Source organism: Pezoporus occidentalis, unplaced genomic scaffold (genome assembly GCF_034315485.1).
Source record: "Pezoporus occidentalis ecotype Australia unplaced genomic scaffold, CSIRO_AGI_Poc_V1 ctg40, whole genome shotgun sequence".
NCBI classification, from domain to species: Eukaryota; Metazoa; Chordata; class Aves; order Psittaciformes; family Psittacidae; genus Pezoporus; species Pezoporus occidentalis.
Genome location: NW_026915725.1, coordinates 273,614 through 294,476, shown reverse-complemented (window position 1 = coordinate 294,476; position 20,863 = coordinate 273,614). Strand labels below are relative to the sequence as shown.

At 38.7% G+C, this 20,863-nt stretch overlaps 1 long non-coding RNA gene across 3 annotated transcripts; it reads left to right on the top strand.

The window, feature by feature from the left end:
* The first annotated feature begins 5 nt into the window (after positions 1 to 5).
* On the top strand, positions 6 to 19,854 carry LOC134171408 (uncharacterized). Of its 3 annotated transcripts, none has more exons than XR_009967623.1 (5): positions 6 to 191; positions 7,122 to 7,197; positions 7,392 to 7,513; positions 14,292 to 14,395; positions 19,563 to 19,854. It is a non-coding gene; the product is annotated as an uncharacterized LOC134171408 (long non-coding RNA). The 3 variants fall into 3 exon arrangements; XR_009967624.1 differs by lacking the exon at positions 19,563 to 19,854 and adding an exon at positions 17,016 to 17,143; XR_009967622.1 differs by lacking the exon at positions 7,122 to 7,197 and having other exon boundaries at positions 19,563 to 19,851.
* The last annotated feature ends 1,009 nt before the right edge of the window (positions 19,855 to 20,863 follow it).

Genomic DNA, 20,863 nt, shown 5'->3' with positions numbered 1-20,863 from the left:
CGGAGGTGGGGAAGGGCCAGTGCCCCGGGCTGTGTGCTCTCTCCCTCGGCATGCAGACCGGTGTGCCTGCCGTGGCCCTGAGGGACAGGATGAAGGTGTTCCGAACCCCGGAGAGCAGGTGGATGGGTGCGACGGATAGTTGCTGCTGCAACTGCTGTCTACAGTGCCCCTCAAACTCCGGTGGTGCGCAGGTATGGACGCCTTGATAAAGCTTGCACTGTGGTTTAAAGCCATTTGTGACCTGAGAAAGGCGGCTGGGGGCCCACAAAGGGTGAAGTAGTCCTGGGCAGAAAGGTTTGAGAGCAGGACTCAGGGTTGTGGCTAGTGAAGCTGAGTCTGAGAGGGCAGGACGCTTCTCACTAGCAGGTACGAGGACTTAAAGTGATAAAACAGTCCGTGCTTTTGGTGTGAAATTAAACAATGTAATGATTAGAGTTACTCTACACTAGAGTTTAAAGGAAGACCACCGAATACTTTTTAGCTTGAATGTTAGCCAATACAGCTTAAACCTTTCACTAGCTTTCAGCTGTTAGAAGAAAACAGCTTTAATTAGTAAGGGTAACATTGACTGCTTTTAGTTCTTGAGGCAGTGTGACACATTTTGCTTAAAAGGCTTTTTGTTAAAAAAAGTAATGTAAAATTAGTGTTCTTGAAAGAAATTAAGGAAATATGTATGGGCAGTGCCAATGAATAGAGTCCATTCACATACTGAGGACAACACAAAACTATAAATATGAAAATAAAGCAGCCCAAATGCAGAATGGAAATTAATACTATTTCCCCAAACCTATTGTTGATCCATGATGTGAATGAGCCATCACTCTGGATAAATTTTTGAGCTATAACATTGCTACTGTACTTCCACCTGCCTGTCTCCTCTTCTATGCCACTGGTCCTATAAGAAGTATATTCCCTGTTTTCCTTTCCCACCTGTGAATACTGTTCAGTTATATGGGTCCACCAAAATACCTATCAGATAATAAAGAACATACTGAGATTTGACCTGGGAAGGAATGGCTATCTGTTGCACACTAGCTGAATAGTGTTAGGAAACTATGTTCAGCTTTCCAGTATATGTGTCCTTCTGAAGGCATAGGAAAATAATCCTTTCAAGGATAGTCCAAAGGAAGTACCCAGCTGTTCCAATTCCATAGAGTTAACATAGCCATGGTTTATTTTACCAACTGAGAACTCAGCTGGGTAAGAAACCTCTAATAATGAGGAAGGTCATGGAACATATGTAGGATGCATCTCAGAGAATAACAGTGTGGGATTAATACGTTTTTTTCATGGCGATGATTGTCCATATACATTTTACTTGCTGAAACTTTCAAGCAGTAACTACAGATAAATACACGCAGTCTGCAAAATAATGACTTAAGAATAGCATTGGCTTTTTTTGTTTGACTGCATCACTGCATAACTTTGAGAAGATAGAAAATGAATCATTTGATTAGGTGAAAATGAAAGAGCATTTTTAGTAAAAAGTCTGAGTAAAGACTTAATGCCATTACTTTTCTTTATGGAATACTATGTATGAATGCATTTTCAGAAAGGATTAAATCTCCTTTTTTTTTACTGAAATAATGACTATTAAAAAATGGAATTTGATGGGCAGAAGGTGCAAACAGCAAAATGTGAAAGGGAGTAAAAGTATCCCCACCATGGGTGGTGCGGAGTGAAGACAGTGAGTTTTCACACAGAGCTGAGTATTTTAAGCAAGAAGTCGGTGGAGTAAGAAATAGAATTCCTGAATGAGATCACTCTGTTCCACTGAACAGCAAAAAGGAAAGATATTTTGGTGGCAAAGATAAATGGAATGATTTGCCCTCAAAGAGTATGCATCTCCACTGGCCATAAAAGGAGCTTTGCTAACTACTTTAGGCTTAGTTACCAGTGGAACTTCCAGTGGGGACAGATAATTCAAAAAATTAAACAGCAGAACACATCCTGCAAGCCAGCAGCAAGGAATGCTGCTGGGATCTGGTATTAGAAGCTAAAGGCCTATGGATGATCTAGAGATTGGAGGTGCTTTTCTTGTTCCTTCTTTGTGGCAGGCAAATACTGAGTTTTTAGGCCAGCAGAAGACTGAGAAACCTTTACTCAGAGGAAGACTGGTGTAACTCTTTTGAGGACCAGAAATCATCTGATTTAATTTCTAACCTCAATTTGCATGACTATTTTGTGTCTGTGTGTTCTTTTATCAACACTGGTCCTTTATTTTCAGCAGCTACTTTTCCACCTTAGATTTCACACCCAGATTCTGAGTTAGAGTATTTTTCTTTTAGACTTCACTTTGCTAGGTTAAACAAGTTCAGTTCCTCTAGTCCCAGCCTGCAAGTTCTTAATTTCTGTTACCATCTTAATATCACTTATTTTCTATATTCCAGGCTGAGCTTGTTTTTCTTAAATAGATATGACACTTTCGAAGGCCACTTCACCAGGACTCATTACAATGGCATTAACAGTCTTAATCTCTTCTGGAAGTTCCTCAACTACTATATTCTAGGATTGCATTTGTTTTTCAAACCCTGTTAGGGATTGTTGTCACCTTGCAATTGAATAATACAACCAATTTTTAATCCATTTTATTTTTACCTGATGAGTTTGTAGCTTTCTGTAGGATTTAACTATATAGTATTGCACTTATCCTTATAAAATCAAATTCCATTTCTAAAGAAAAAGAATACTTCTAGCAGTCTCCTTCTTTTGGTCCCCGTCCTCTTCATTTTTCCAATGTAACTGTTGAACCCGATAGCAAATTTGAACCATATTTCACAGATGGTTGTAGTCTTGGAAATAATTAAGCTCCTACAAGTGTCATAAGACCTGAGGTTGTTGAATTGATGGGAAAGCAAAATTAATGCCTTAGCTAAGGTAAAGACAGGCATATAAACTGCAGGTCATGCTCTGTAGCAACCAGCCAGCCAGGGGTTATGTTCAAACTATGCTGGCTACTTAGAACTTGAGTAACCTCAGCCTTACTCAGTGGGTGTTTTATGGAGAAGTTGGACAGCAGAAGATTAAGGGACAAAGCACATAATTTTAGAAGAAATCAGATCTCATTACTTTTTCTGTTCATGAACTCTTTCCCTGACCTTCAAGTCAGATGAGACGGTTAGGGAGTCTAGGGTACAGTTTGTGGGTGCAGGGACTTCCAAATGGTGCCTGTTCACACACAAGTACTCTGCCATGCTTGCTCTGCACCTCACTGTATTCCGTGAACTGCATTCTTCAGTGCTAAACTCTTTATTCATTCCCTTATGTGATATGAACAATTTCTCTTCCTGCAGTCTGCTCACAGTCTGTGTGCTCTATAGTCTGCATGTTTTCAGACATGCATTGACTATAGCAAGTCAGCACTGCAGTTACTGCATTGGTAGGTAAGCCCTGGGTCATTCCCCCCGTTACATTCAAGCTTGTGCTGGATGACAAGAAGTCATGCTTTCTTGCATCAGATGTCACTAAGAAATAAGCTCTTTGGAACTCCCTTTCTGAGCCAGACCGAAGGATATTTAGTACCACCTTTTGCTTTTACGAGATTTGATAGATCAATGCTATTAATACCTCCTGGCACAAGACTATAAATGGGTACCTTAGAAAATTTTGTCTGACCGCTGAAGTGTTACATAAAGTATTCACTTAAAGAATTATGAAAGTGTTCTCTTGGTGACTCAAAATAAGGGTGCAAAAACTTCCAGGCAATAAAGTCATAATGTATTCTCAAAAGCAGCTTACTCGGGAACTGAGAGCACCCAAAGATGGCATTTGCATCATGTTTGGCTAATTCTATAAATTAGTAATAGTACATTTATATACTAGTGACTTTTTACTGTAAGTTATTTTCACTATTTTTTTAATGTAAAAGACATTTTATAAAACAGTAAGTAAAATGTTTGCCTGAGCATAGTCGAAGATGAGATCATTTGTTACTGGCACAAAGAAATGGGGAATATGCTAACACGGAGAGAAGGGCAATTGGAAATCTTTTTTATAATCTCAAAGCTGCAGCCAGAATGTGTAAGCAATTCTTCTTGTATATTTTTCCTCACATTATTGTAGACAAGGGTGTAGATGATTACTGTTAAAGTAAAACAGTAATACAAGTTTAAAAAAAAAACAGTTTTAGAGGCTTACATAAAAAAGCCATTCAAGGTGAATAATACCAGCTATTCCTTCTCCTAAATAGCCATAGCTTTTTGTGGACAGTTTGTCAGACAAGTTGAAAATCAGGAGAAAACATAGTATTTGTTGATTTCCTTTTATTGTTCATAAGCTTGCTTTTGTTGCAAAATTTACATATTTTGGCATTCACAAACAGAAGTCCAACTGATTTGGTGAAAAGGGCTTAGTTAGAGAAATAAAAAATCCAGTTGTGCTGGCTTTCTTCCATTTTGTGTCAGTACAAATGCACTGTTTAGGTGCCTAGAGTTGCTAGTGAACGTTTTTATGCATCTTAAATTCTTGTAGTCCATTGTCATTTTGTTGTTTTGTGTTTAGGGTTTTTTTTCACTTAGGGGGTTGCGGTTTATAGAAAGGGAAAGTTTCAACTCAAGAGGTAACCTACCTGAGAATGCAAAAAAGAGGGAGAGGGCATGATGAATCTGTTGATATCTTTTGTTTAAGCATGATTTTATGGAAAATAGTGTTCAAAACGTAATCCTTTGAAATCAAATGGCTACTCATTTTTCACTGAGTCTCTGATTTCTGTGCTGTGATCTGCTACTTACCTCTTGTTTTCTGCACAATTATGAGTTTCAAAAAATGCCAAATGATCTTAAGTGAGGACTTTTAAAGGTTAGACATTGTGCAATACACTGTCTTGGCCCTAAAAATTAAAAACTAGAAAAGACCGTTTTCCAAATGGGACTCAGTGTAAGTAATAAAGAATTATCCAGTGTCTGCGTGGATGTCTGGCAAAGAGACAGTTACTTCAAAAATCTTCAAGGAAAATAAAGCAGGACAATATTTTGGTTAATAAGTTATAGATTAACAATATCTGGATAGTTATTTCTGAACAATGACAATAACAGAGATTCTGCTGTTCTTTTTTAGAAATGGCTTCCAGATGGGAATCATGGTTTACAGTCCAAGACTGAATATGATTTGATAAGATTTTATCAGTAAAGAGTATAATATTTCATCGTATGAACTGTTTCTAGATGATGCTTCACTCTATTCATAGATGGTTGCTTATTCCCTTTTGTTCATTTCTATTTACTCCTGCCCAGGTCTGCTGAATATTTCTGAGTATAATTTGAAAGAAATGATCAGTGTGGTGTAATAACCAGAACACTGTGACTATGTCCTAATAATATTTGGAGTACAAGGTTAAAAGACTCTGACTTTGAAAGATGTAGTAAATTCATTCACAAGTTTCTTTGTATCAGCACATCTTTGCATCAGAACAAGATAAAGGTCAGGTTATAAGGGGCTTAACATGGTGCGCTGTCTTTTTTTTTTTCCATTTTTCCTGGGTTTGTGATACTTGAGTAGGGAATAATTACATTTTAGGATTTTCCTTTGCAATTCCTTTTTAATTCCTACATTATTCTTCTGCCATTATCTGCAACCTCAATTCCCTCTTCATGTATGTTTTGTCTGAAATTTCTGTGATTAAAATACGTATATGTAGTAACTTTGAAAGAGAAAGTTTCAGAGAAAGATATTCGGGAGTAGAGTTATTTAAATACACAAATAAATTTTGTATTGTTTTAAAATGCTGGGTTTTACAGTATGAGTGACCAAAGTATTGACTCCATCAGGTACCTTGATTTGTTCATGTACTGGCACAACCTCTTACACACAGAAAAAATTAATGGCTGATTGTCTTTATTTTTCTGATTGATTCTTCCTTGCATAAGTAATTTATATTTTGCTTATATTTTCCCATGGAGAAAGAATATCTGTGCATTTTGGTGTTTATATAAAATGCTTTTTGTAGAACTGGTTAAGTATTCTGACCTTAATAGTACAGCAATTTGGTATTCATAGAAGCTACATGATGTCTTTTAAAACTTGCTCATTAGTTACTTGAATTAGTTTTATGGGTGGATTATAATTACAAAGTTAATACAGGTTCTCTACAGCCATCAGAAAGCTACAAAAGCCTTTTAGAGCTTCAGTGTAAATCAGGCATTCTAATTTATATTAAAAAGTTAATGGAACTTCAATACTGATATTTTTCTTCAAAGTAGTAGAAATTCAATTAAGAGACAACAAAACCAACAGAATATTTATCCAAAATAGTGTGTGCCAAGTGGAATGGACAAAGTGGTAACCCTGCAAATCAGAGCACATACTCTACATTTGGGTTTTCCAGAACCACAAGTCACCTTTGCAATTTAGAAAAGAATTTGACAGTCTGGCTAGTAAAAATAAAATAAATTGAGGATTATTTTTAAATGTAGGAATAAAAAGTGCCAGCTATACTTATTTTTCATATGTTTACCCTCTGGTGCTAGACATTTGAAATAACTTGATATTAAAAGTAATACTGCAGACAGTGTGTCTTGTACTGTGATTGAAAGCAGTGTTTTTAGCTTTCAAACATAAACCCTTCTCAAGTGAATGTTACTGACAAGACCAAATGCTTTTGCTTTCTTAGAGGTTTCTAAAAATTGCCTTTTTTTTCAAGGGGAAAAAGAGAAAGGATCAGGCTGTTTGTTTTGGGGTGGGAGTGTGAAAGGGAGATTGTTTTAAAATTAGAAATAGAATGACATAAGTAGTCTCCATTTATGCCTTTCTTTTTCTAGAGGAAAAATGAGAGGTATTGGTGGAAAGTATTTTGGAGTGTAACATTTCAATACTAATTGGGAAAGAGAGTTTTGCTGTTTCATGAAGACCGATTCTCACACTAGGTACTAATACAAACATGCAAAAGACACTACATAGTTAAAGAGAATTTAAAATCTCTTTCAGGCATTCAGCCTTCCAGTTATTACTGTATTAGACCCATTTCACTACTTGAGCAATCACCAATAGCAAATCCGGTTAATTACTGCACAGTTTTTATGAAAAGTAACATAAAAAAAAAATATCCAAGTGTTTCCCCCCCAAAAAAGTTATATAATCAGAAAGAGAGCCAAGACTGACGTCAGGGCATTTTCTCTTCTCTGTAGGTCATTTTAAGGCAGGAATTCAAGCACCTTGGAGGAATCACTGGTTTTGAAGAGACTGCTTCTATCATTTATGGTGGTACGGTAATATTATATGGGAAAATGTGAAATTGTGAGAGGAGCGAAGATCAGAATAAAGCCAAATCACTACAGGGTCTGAGCAGCAACTGGCTGTAAAATCAATACGAAGCAAGAGTTGGATGTTGCAAGGTTGAGCATTAATCCAGTGCCTGGCAGAAAAATAATTTATTTATCTAACTTTTTGTTTCTTAGTGATTGTACAAACAGTACAAGGAACAAGCTATAAAACACAACAAAATAAAAAAAGCAACTCTCCTTTAAATCCATATAATATATTTGATGATCCTGACATTTTCACTCAACTTGGATGAAAAGTAGGTCCTGCATGGATGAGAATAGGGATTATAGTTCAATTCCAAATTGTTTTACAGTAGAAATTCGAATGGAGGCAGAATATTGCCTTTTTATCAAAATAATTTTTAGTGAGAGAAGCAGAAACACGTGTTACATATACATGTCTTCTTGCATAGTGTACATTCTGATACAGTTAATTCAGCCAATTTTCTGGTATTATTCTCAAGATCTGTGCCATGGATATTATAGTCCTCCATATGGGTACATTTTTCCTCTGATTTTTTCCATTTCTTCCTCTGGTAATAACTGTATAAAATAAGCATTTTAGTTAAGATTTAGAATCACTAAGGCTGTTCTACAGGATCTGAAGCTCTCCCACATTTTGGTAGTTAGTTATTTTATTGTGGAAAGAGTTGCATCTAGCTGTTACAACTTCATTTATTTTTTAGCTCAAGCAGAGATGGAGATTAAAACTATCTGTCTATTCTTTTTGCATCCAATTTATTCATAAACAAATATTTCAGTTTGTTATGAGAGCTGTGGATTTCCAGTAAGCCTTCAACTCATAATGTAAAATTTGGGGGATGAAGCAGTCCATTGTTTCAAAACACATGCCCATGTGCTTTGTTTAGATTTGGGAAGAATAACACTGAATAGTTTGAATGCAATCCTTCCTGGAATATCAAGTTAGTACCTGTAGCTTTGGTATTTAAAAGGTCGCTGATTAGTCTTACTAGGTAGTTCAAAATAATTTCTCAAGAGATAGAAGGGAATTCTGCCCCTGCTGGAAAATCATACATGGCAAGACTTTACTGTCTATTCCATTGTCATAAACATATTTGTCATCGATTTGCATGGGAGGAAAAATTCAGTCAACATCAACAATACAGTGAGGCAGCAGACAGTTAAACATAATTTTTACCAGACTCTTTCAAGAAATCTAGTACCTCTGACATTCTAAAACATTGTTTAGTTACATTAGTGACATTGTTCTGCTCAGGTTTCAGGTTTTTCAATGTTTGTGATTTGTGCTGTCTTTGTATGCCAGAGATTGGAAGCAATTAAATTTAAGATTCTGAAGAAATCTACTATTAATTAGCAGTTTGCTACTGCTGTCAAATAAACATACATAAGCATATTTAAGCATGCTAAGCTCAAAATGAGATGCTTTAGTGATTCAGATATAATGGTATTTTATTCTTTTGATATTTGGCTCAGTAACACCACTAAATTTGAGGCAGTGACATTTAAGAGTTAATAGAAGTTTTGCGACGTTAAAATGAGTAAGTGCAGAATAAGATTCAGGGATCAGAATCTGCAAGTTTTTATGCAAGCAGTCCTTTGCCTCTCCTTCTAGATACACTATACTGCACAGTAAGTACGATGTAGAAATTGGTGCCAAAGCTGGCTCATGGGCTGGAAGCAGGCTAGCCTGTTTGTGCAACGCTTTGCCAAAGCTAATTTACTTTGCTAAAAACCAGGGTAAATTAGACAGTGTGCAGCATTAAGCAATGTGGTTAAACTGCTTCCAGTTACCCAGGCTGGCTCCTTCTGAGCTGCTTTGGCTGTCTCTCCACAGCACTGTGTTGTGCAGCACAGACATGCCCTGACTAAAATTGATGTGTGTGAAATTTTATTCATGTAAGGAAGGATTGACGAATTGTACCCATCCTTTCTTCTCCAGAAATTCTGTCCTCAGATACATGCAAAGTGTGCAACTGAGAATGTCTTCAAATAACTACAGTGTAACTGTCATTGCATTTGACCTCAGAAATGTGATTGTCTGAGTAAACACAGAAAATGGAGGCACCGCAACTGATTATAATTAAATATAAGTGGTTAAGCACAGATCTGTGGTATAAATAGATGTGTTATGGCTGACAGTTAAAGTTTGAGTTCAGCTTACGTGTGAGGCTTTGCATTACTCATGTAAATCAATGTTCTCACTTACAAGAGAAACCTCATAATTTACCACCACCCATAAAGTATCCTTGCTGTAATCAATAGTGATTCCTATATGGAATTACTGTGCAGAGCAACCTTTCTTCCATCCATATCCTCAGCATGATTGCTGTATGGTTTGGCGCCATGACAGAAAAATATCTAGTGAGCTCAGTAGTTTTCTGCGTGGAAGGACTTAACTGTCCTAATTTGGTACAAAAATTCCATTCAGTTTAAAGTAAGCAAAACTGGAATTAAATACTCCACATGGTGAAGGGTTGAGTAGAATCTTCAGTGGGGAGTGTTTGCAATCTCACTGCATTGAGACTTGACAATTAAAGACTTGACAATTAAATACAGCTTAACTTTATTCTATGTAGAAGTAGGGTACTGTAGTTAAAAACACGTGGTGTTATCTGCCACACTGGTAACATTAAAGGATTATCTGGTGATTTTTTCGTCTCCACTTTTGGTGATAATTACATATGCTGCACTTGAGACAGAGAGCAAACCATGTTCAAATTAACCCCAAAACATTTTACTGCTTTCTGATTATTTGAGCACACCATGATGTACATCCAGCTGTGCTGTGCTCAGCTCTTTAGTCTGCCAAACAGGAATGATGAGCACAGGGGTGTTTCTTATCCTCACCAGTCCTCTTAGGAGCCCAGGGGTGCCCATGTGGGTGCAGGGCTCTAAGGTGCTTTCCTAGGACATTTCATGGAGCCACAGTCCCTGCCTGAGGAGACGATTGTCTTCTGTAAAAGAGGCTGAAGCTTAAAACAGTAAGGCAGTGACACTGAAGCATGCAGGAACCCAAGTCCTTTGTAACTCACCACTTCACTAGACAACTCCAGACATTCATGGGCAATCATCAAGTAGCCAAGAGCCCACCACATGAGCGAGTTCCCTCCTGAAAGCAGCCAGTGGTGTCAGTAAGTGGTAGGTGTGCTCAGAGTGCCTGGATTGAAATGAACCATTTAGGGAACTGAGCGCAGAGTTGTCTTTTAGTGGGGTTAAAAGAAGCTGTAGCTAGAAGTTCCGAGTTTGGTGTACTCATAGAAACCTGAGCTTTGGCACTTAGGAGACAGGACTATAGCAACGAAGCCAAGTGAACTCAGATTTAATAGTCAATAAAGCAGAGGTTTTCTGAATTGCTTTGTGGATTTGGATTGCCTGAATTTCACTTTTGGTGCCTTGTGTGCATCCTGAGCGTATAGCTCTGTGTTCCAAGAAAAACATAGGCTACATCTCAAATAAACAAAATTTAGAGAACAATTGGTTTTCCATTTTAGTATGTGTTTGTGATTACTAAAGTAAAAAAAATCCTGTAATTTTCTAGTCACCTACGTAACTAACACCTCAGGAGCATACCTCTTCTAGTCACATGAAACAGATACTTCCAAATGTAATGTTTTATAAAGCTGTGATTAACTGATAGAGGAATAGAAGAGTTTTCTAATAAAATATGCTAAACATGCTAAATAGCACTTCTAAAAAGGAAATCATAATTCTCTTGGCATTGGATTACAGCATCAAGGAGTGACAAAGTATATTTAAACTGACAAAGCTATTTATATTACAGAAATCTGTGAAATTATGTGCTTTCCTGTTCTCATTGTTCCATTTCTCATATGAAAGCTAATTATTTTTTCTTTGCCCATCTTGATACAAGGATAGCTATGTATTTATTTTTAATGAAATTTGTGATTTATAAGATACACATTACACAAACCATCATGTTTTATTCTGAGAGTTAGCAGAAAAGTAACTCTTCACTCCAAAAAGTACCTTCCCATAAAGTTTGTCTGAAGTGTCTTTTTTAACTTTTACCAACAGAACAGTGTAGTATTTTTAAACTGTTACCATTTTGCTGTACTGCTAAGCCTATGTTTCCTATGTTAAGACTATGAGAAAATACACAGAGGCTACTGAATCCCTAATGATTGCTTTGAATCTGGTCAGTAAAAACTTACATGTACTCACAATATTGATTTATTATGGGGTTCTTCAGTGCCTTTGCCTAGTGATACAATAGTATCTCCATTTTGAACGATAAAAAAAAGGCAAGACAGATGAACGACAGATAAGTGCTAAATAGTCATTTTACTAATTCTCAGTTTAGTGCAAGTATCTTAAACTCAGCAGTTGTTCACAAATGCTGCATTTGTATTTAGCTAGCAGTTTGCTGTTCTTATTTTAGGTACGAGGAAGGACAAGTTTAAGAAGGACAGTCCCGTTCAAGCTGTTCTCCAGCCATGTAAATTGAGCTCATGAAGATTTATCTTTAATTCCTGCCTCCGCTTTTCTTAACTGCCTCATTGAGATGCATGGTGCCTGATTTCTCAGTATTCATTGCACAGCAGTGCTTACAGTCACAGCACAGATCCCGCTGCCTACAGCTTGCAGTTGCAAGTGCTCAGCACTTCTACAAATTACCCTCCACCGTACCCAGCACCAAGAAAAACACAATTAACAACCACATGTGCAAAGTGACTAGTATCACACAGAAAATCTGGGGCAGAAGCAGGGATACAATTCAGTTCCCCAGGGCTGCACTCATGCCTTAATCATGAAAACATGTTCTCTTCTCTAGAGTTGTCTGCTTCATTCACTACGTACTTCCAACGGCTACAACAAAGAAAGTACAGACTCCACAGAGCACGCTCGCTTTTACTACACAATGATTCATCCTCCAGCGTAGGTCTGTTCTATGCACTACATAACACAGAAGACCCACAGAAAACTCTCTCTGCTCTCAAAGGAATCACATGCAGTTCCCTCTCCCTCACCACTCATATAATCCACCAGAGTCCTTGTCCCTTTATCTGCCTCTTCTGCCACCAAGAGAGCTGGGTGCTCAGGAGTGACAGGATTCCTGATCCAATTCCTACGCTTAGTCAGGCCCCAGATTGTAGCAGCAATAAGTGGCAGGATCAGGGAGGACTGTTTTGAACGCCAGTAGCCCCAGGGCTGGAGCATGCCCAGATGTTTTGTGGAATGGCTCCAGCAGGCCAGTCGCACACAGGTGTTTATTGGCTTGAACTGAAAATCAGGAATACCAAGAATAATTCATCCACCACTTGGCTCTTCAAACACAACAGGAACGAGCACAATGTGCAAATCTAAATGGCAGATAACAGCAACTATTATCTAACAAGCATGCCTTACTCGTGGAGCTGCTTGTGTGATGAACTTTTTCTTTTCCTAGACTGAATTCATTTTAATATGAAAACTAATTATACAGAAAGTATTGGTAAAGGTATGCAGCTGAGCAACCTCACAACTCAATTTTTCACTAATATCTATGATTTTAGCCACAAAAGATGCTGCTGCTAACTGCCGGAAGCACAAATCTACTTCTTAGAAATGTGATTTGTGGTTTACTTTCTGTTTACACTTAAAAAGCTACTTAAAAGCAAACCACATATAACTGGATCAAAAGTAGCATTGTGTGCTTACATTAAATATATTCATTTTGACACCAGAATTACCTAAGGAACAAGACTCGCTGTACGTGGAAAATCAAAGGAGAAATATAAGAAACTGTTCCAAAGAGGTTTGCTGCTCTGCACAGCAAAAGCTCTGCACAGTCCCTCTGTGACCTAGACTCCGCACAATTTATTGGTTATCTTTAATAAAGCGAAATCCAAGCACCTCTTCTGTTTTGTTACTTCCATTTTAACACTAGTGGTAGCAGACAGACAAAAGTTTAGTTTTAGCCTGGGAGCTAAAAGAAATACTTCTAACATACATATGTACTGCTACAGTCTGACTTATAAATGCTCAGTAGTAAAGTCAGCAGGAATCAAGCACTAAAACTGGAGAAGGGTAAATGGAAAGAGACCCTGCTGTATTTGCAGACTTGTGGTAATACAGAAAGCACTCCTGACTGCTCTTGGAAACTTGTCGTGTAAGTGAGCAAGGGGAGAGAGGTCAGGCAGTGACAGACTGCACTTCCAGCCTGAAACGGGGGCTTGCACTGAATCTAAAAAACTGAAAACAGTCCGAAACATGCATTTAACTAAAAATGAATGTTATTAAAACAAATTATACCCATCATTTAGAAATGTAATCTCAAAGTACCGTAGCTCCTGGCTTCCACTCAGATGATGTCTGGCAATGTGCTGTGTATCATCCACAAAGCATCTTCCAGAATCCCCAGCACCCTGGCTTTGGGGACCGCTCTAAATCTCCCTAAATTCTGATGATTCTGATGTCATTTTCTAAGCTTAAAGTGTTCTTTCAAGTGACATCAATCATGACTCAACCTGGTCTCTCCTGCCATATGTGACAAAGGCTCCTATTTTTAAACTTTCAGACAAATACAGCCTGTATAACTTTTTTTTTTTTTGCCAAAAATACGTCAGTTCAAATCTCACTGTTCCGAGCATACTCTCTTCTTCTGGGATACTTGTCAGCTGGCCTATTTATATCAGGTTTGTAAGAAATTAGATGTTTTTCTAGAAGTAAAATAACAGACTTGAAGAACAGAGCTTCCACCTTGCATTATTAATAGAATTCAGGATAATCTGTGGTTATATTGTCAAGAAGTACAGAAACTAATTGCACAGAGCCAACAATTCACTCAGCCTGGTGGTTAAAATGGATAAAGGGATAAAAATGATTTGTATTAGTGCCTGCAGTCTCTTGTAAATGTCAAATACTTTCTTGACATTCTAAAACCCAGGCTGTACAGCAGAAGTGGGAGAGTAGCATTTTGTATTAATTTAAAAATGCATAAAACTGATTATCCTTTTCTAGCACTCAGTATTTCACTGTTTCATGAAGACCCTAGATGCTGCTCATAACTGGCTGTGCTCTTTCAACTCATCATGTGTCTCATTTTTCTTTCAGCAGAGCAGTGAATGTTTTAATTATAAATAAATAAAATTTTACTTCCTCTGGAAGCAGATATTTGAGAGATTCCCCCCAACCAGTTTTCCCACTTGGAGAAAGTTGTGAGTATTCATCTCCCCCATTTCCCATGCATGGCACTCCTACCATTCCTATAAATGAGCTGTGTAAATCCCAGTCACCTGCATGTATCTTCCTGTATTTCGGTACTGTTAGTTCAGTTTCTACTGCTCACTTTAATCACCTCACGAGGTTCAAAGAACACCTGGATGTATTCTCATTCTCACAGAATGTTCTAGTATAAAGGATTTATGACATTCCCTTGGTTCACCCCATTCGTGTACTTACTGTACATCTGTTAGACTCTTTTTACTCTGCTATAGTAGAGTGATGCAAAGGTGTAATTGAACCGACAAAAGTGTTAATATTTTTCTAAAACAGATCACTTATATTTAGCACAACCGACATTTTACTCATTGTTCTCTTTGCACCCACATTTATTCCGAAAGAATTGTGAAATGAAATCATCAAAAAGCTACCAGCTGCACAAGTCTTCTGAAAACCTCTGTTGTCTGAGTCTGCCTTGAACATTACAAAAACATGCAAAAAGGCTTAGAGATAGTTTCAAAAGAAAAGACTAGAAAAGGAATATCCAGGTGGCTTTTTAACTGTAGGGTACAATAAAATAGTTTGGAAAGTATTACACAGAAATATAATAGTGAAAAAAACAAGATATGCAGTTTACAAGTAGAAATATATAGTGCTTAGCCTTTGCTCGAGCCGAAATCAGTAAAGCAGACGGAGCTCTCTTTATATGGGTTTACTAACTGCTCGACAGCTCCAAGTTTACAGATGTGTGACTGGCAGCTTACAGGCATGCTGATCAACAGTAGAAAACCTTTTAAGGCTTAAGGTTAATTAAGGTTAATTATTCTGAAACACTGTTAGAGATTTCAGTAATAATTGCCTGACGTGACAGAGATTAATTGCTGCCTCCATTTTGAGAGTGCTTGGGAAATTACTTAGAAGTGTGTGAGAAGCTTATCAGGGAGACATTGCAGGTATAAAAGAAATGAAACCCTGGGTGAACAGCTAAGCAGCAAAGGGCAGGCCAGTCTAACACAATCCTACAATTTGCATTGAATAATTTAGACAAAGAGTCAATAGATTTATCAGCAGCACATATTTACTACCACAGTAGCTTGACACAACTTAGGTGAATTTGCATTGAAATTCACTCCCAGATACTAATCCAAAGAAAATAGCCAGAGAGCTCTTACATGTTTGATTACTCGCTGAAGTATTTATCATCTCTGCTGATTGCATCTTATTTCAAAGCCAGACCCTGATCCCAGAGAAGTCATCAGCTTAGTTCCAGGGTAAGAGCTGGCAACCCTATCGTGATTGAAGTCAAAGGGACCACACATGAAACAAGGCACTAAAGCTCAACAGTAAAAGTCAGCAATACCTGGCATTAGATTACAAGGTCTTCAGAGCAAAGGCATTCCTAATTTCCCAGGCACAGAAAGACAAGAGGTAGAACTCTGACATTGTTAAAATAGAAATGAAACTTTTCTAACTTCATTAGCACCGCATTTTTATACACTGGCATCTTATCTGCGCCACGCTGCTTAATGGCATGAACAATCGTATGCTGTTTAAGTGGTACAGATGAAAGTCATTTGAGGCTAGCTCTAGGAGGAGTTCCTACTATCACTCATTTAGGGGTTAAAGTGGTGTCAAGCTATCTGCTGCTATTTCATACTTGTCCCATACACATAATACAGAAAGCAGCAGCAGCCACTAGGTACTAATAGTAAAGCAATCCAGACTAAGCACTTTCCAACAGCAAAAAATGAGGCGATTTACCAGGAAGAGAGGGAGTTGCATTAGCATGAAAAAACTTTGAAGTTATTCACAAGACGCTAAAAGAGAAGGAAGAATCATCAATCCTGAACACTGGAACCATGAGGATCCATAAGGATTTTACATGATGCTAGTGAGGCCAAGCCAAGTAATCACTGCCATAAGTGGAGCTGTGCAGGGAGCAGAGCAGTAGCATTGCCTCCCTGCAACAGACCCTCAGATTTAGAGTCTGGCCTCTTAGGTTTTCCACTTAGACTTTGTGACAGACAAGTTACTGTAGCTGGGACCAACCCAGGAGTTCCTGAAGAAAATCTGAGCAGAAGTGGCTCACTGAAGGTACTTCTCAAGGTAAGTAACACCAGTACACTCTCAAGGACAGGAACACCAAGTGCATAAATGCATCACATTTTGCCAGTGGTAGCAAAGTTAGTAACAGCCACCACCATCCCTCTGGTACAAAGTAGGTGAACATGAAGAAGACTCAGGATTAAGAATGCACCCCCTCATCAGTGATTCACAAACACTTCAACCTGTTTCCGGACTTGATGGACTTGAACAGTCTCTAAGAGTGGGCAGGATTTGATGCCACTTTTCAGAAAATGACTTGTGGAGACCATGAAGTCAAGACCTATGTTCAGACCATGACACTGTGAAGAGAAACCATGCACGTCTGCCACAATGGAGCTAAGAACTGCATGTTGGGAGTGCTTTGCCTGCCATGGAGGGTAACTCAGCCGCTCCCTACTGAATGCTTACAATGAAGGGCACAGGGACAGAGACTGCTCCTTCTCATAGTTAAGAGGGAATAAATGACACCTTGCTGCTTAAATCATTCTCCCATGCTGTTTTCACCCATAGGTTGCTCACTTTTGCGCTGGGCTCGCAGACTTCCCAGTTGTTCAGAGGCCGGCAGTGCCCCAGCTTCTCCCTTCCAGCAGTTCCTGGCCAGCCTCTCCTTTTTGCTCCACACTGGTCCCTGACATGGAGAGGCTTTTTGAGAAGACTGGTTAGGAAGAAAGGAAACAAGATTAAACAGAACAGGTCCCTTGAGAACAGCTGCATAAATTCTGTCTTTATTTGCTTGGTCTGGAGGCTTTGGAAGATAGGAACTCCACATCTTTTACAATTACAGTTATATAAAGAATAAAGGCTTTAATCACAGCAACTCTTGCTTTCAAGCTGGCAGCAGGGATGCCAAAAGAAAACTAGAAGAATTTGCCATCAATGTTTGATAATCAGAAGTGTCACATAAACTTCTGAAAATTAAAAATGGAATAATAAAGCTTCCTTTTCTACAAAGTTGCTGTATAACCTCATCAGAAATAGCATTTCTCACTTCAAATACTGTGGTGTTACCTATGGCAGTCTCTACCATGGCAAAGGAGTGGCACCTCCTGCTTTGCTTGGAACAGCTTCCCTGCAGCTCCCTTGCCATGCCACAGCATCCCTCGAGCCCATGCGGCTGGCTGCAGTCATGGAGAGTGTAGTTTCAGAAGCGGGGTACATGCGTAGTTGGACTTTTGAAGGGAAAATAGAATTTGATACTTCAGTTCCCACAGGATACCACCACAGAGACTATTTTCTGTAAAATGAAACCGGTGGAGTGGTGTTTTACACCACAGTATCGCATAAAAGGCAAGACAGTTGGCCCAGTGATACTCCTACACAGACAAGTTCCTGTGTCTCCTGACAGGTTCACATTGCTTTATCTGGCAAGCATAAAATTTAAGCCTATGTACAAAGCAGCCTTTTCATTTAGGGAACAATTAAGCTAATCCCAGCAAGACTTCATGTTTAACTAGGTTTGCAGTGAACAAGCTTGCCGTCTGCATTCAATCAAGCTCTTCTGACTTTCACAAAATAGAGGCTAAACCGTGTATTTGAGATGTAAAATTCTAAGATTCCTGTGATCTGCGAGAGTCCTGCCAGCCCTGAACCACACATCTATTTGCTAAAACTTTGTTATTGTATCAGCAGACTTCTACAGTCTGTCATTAAGCTTCCAATTAAGCAGTAAACGTTGGTTTTATAAGCCTGCTTTTTTCATTAAAAGGGTATACACCGCAACACTTGGTAAATACATAAACATATATGCATATGCACACATGCACAATAAAACAAAGTTGCTATTGGCAGAAAGGTAACATCAGCTGCAGCCGTAACAAGATGCAGACTCAGCCTTCAAAGTCTCACCTATTCAAAAGTGCGGTCAGAGCCTGTGCTTTGTTCAGTTTGGTTTGAGCTGGGGCTGGATCCAGCTGGGGGCAATGATGATTTGAATTCAATGAAGTCAAGAGAAGACAATAATTCAGATTCAGTTCTGGTTTTTGACAAAACAATGGTTCAAATCAATCTTTGGTTTTGGTTCTACTTCCTGCTTAACAGCTGTGTAAAGAAAAACATCTGGAATAATACCCTAGCAGGGCCAATAACCAAAGCTGCTTTTTCATACTATCCAGATAGCACCAATAATAACAAAGCTTTTAGGTCAGTTTTCAACAACAGAAAAACCAACCAGACTCCTTTTTTGCCTTACTATCAATAGTAGCCAGAACTGCAAATGGAACATTAAACATGCTGCCTCCATCTGCACCAGTCACTAAAATGGGCCAAGGCCTGTTGTTCTTGCTCTGACAGAGAGGCAAAGCACAGCTCATATAGACACAGCTAAATTCCTTCCTGCAGTCAAACTGGCCTCAGTGCTCCTAGGACCAACCTCTTGCTACCCCTCAGCTGTGCCTGGACCCAGCAAGGGCTGAAGCCTGGCCAGCAAGCCCCTGAAGCATTTCATCCTCTTGTGATATGCTGAATGCCAGACGTAACTACCCTACTGTGCCAGCACAGCCTCCGGTGCCAGTTGGTAACAGGAGTTGTGCTCACTGGATCTGTTTACACCTTCTTGCTGGTCTGCACTGCTCTGTGATATCTCTGACTTTTTCATGAGCTTCTTTGAATCTGGGACTACATCTTTGTTCCGTGTTCATAAGGTGCCTAACATAGGCCAGTCTGTACTTGGGAGTATGGCTCCAGAAGCTGCATCGAAGTAGGTTTTATGGGGAAGCATAACCCATACATGGGTATGCAAAGATCTCAGAGAATACAATGTGAAAGGGCCTGCATGCATTATGGAGTGGTCTCAACACATGCTTCCATCTCTGCAGTTGCTCCATCATAAATGTGCACCTTGCTCATGAAACATGACTACTCCCACCACTTGGAAGACCAGAGGATTTCAAGGAATCGTTGCTTAAATCTAGGAAAGGGAGGGGACACACCACAAGGTGTCCAAGGTCCCACAGAAAACAAGAGGAACTGCTCCCAGATGCCATTTTCTTAAACAAGAGCCCCTGAAGCCAACACTGGTGGCATGAAATTTAAAATTGCTCCTGGTCTTTCATACCACAGGGATCTCTCAGAGCAGTTCTGTTTTCATGGGACAAAACACTGTTCACGTGATTCTCCATCTTGATCAAGAGCTAGCTCTTCACCTCTTTTCCAGAAACACATCACCTCAAGAATCTGTTGGGAAGGAGGTAAAAAATGTCCTTTTATCAGATTTTTAGTGTCTATTTTCCAAGACAAGTCATTATCCCTTTCTACCCTTTGTATGATTGAGATTACTAAACTAAAGCTCTATGAGAGCCAAGAGACAAAGCCAGAATGAGATTGCCAGTGATTAAATAGAGTTTGTTAAGTTCATGTTAAAGCTGTGATCACTGCGCTAACAAAAGCAGAAGAAAGTAAAGCAAGAGCTCTGCCAACATCACCAGGATGTGGAGTACTCCTTCTGGGTACTACATTTCAGCTCTCCATAATGCCAACGATTTTGGCTTTGCTAACCAATAAAGATTTACTGGCTCTTATTTATATTTACCAAGGAGGGAACAGAAACCACAGAACATTCACAGCCAACTTGCCAACCTCCTTGTTCAGTGACTTACAAAAACAAAGATGCATTTCTAGGGTAGCACTAGCATTTGTAACATTCTCAGTCCTTCTCTGCCATACCCACAGACCTTTAGAACATGTACCAAATCCCTTAAAACTAAGCTTCCATGAGCCTGTGTATAATCCTACAGAATCTAAATTTCACTTGAGGAAAATTACAGCATGCCTTCATTTTTTAGTGTATTCAAGTCGTGACTATTAATATGGCTATTGAAAAGAAACAGATCTAATTACAAAAGACATTGTGACCTACTTTTCTCTCTTTATTTCTTATCAAGAAGCTTTCAAACATTTTTTTTTGGTGCCATTTGAACCCTTTTAGAAATCTTGAAGATGTTTCCCTCCATTCATACACTGAAATCTGTAGCTGGCAGCTCTGTGCATTAAGTCTTTAAAAATCTTTTGAACAGACATACGTGTACAACTGAAATAGAAGCAAAACAAAGTCTCAGTAATCGTAAGGATTTACCCTCTTTGTTAAAATGTTGGATGTCAGCTACACAAAATACCATAGCATTTTATTATAGAGATGTAAAATCATTCCATACAGTCTTCCAAATATCCAACTTGTATTTCAGACACAGATACCAAGAGGGAAAAAATCTCCAGCTGTCTAGAAGTCCAAATTCTCTCATTTGTACTGTCATTTAACATAAGACAAAATTTAAGACCAGACTTTAACTGTTTCCAAATGTTTTTGTGCATGTTCCTGCTGAAATCTTTAACCATTATCTAGCACCAGAATTCTTAAAACAAGA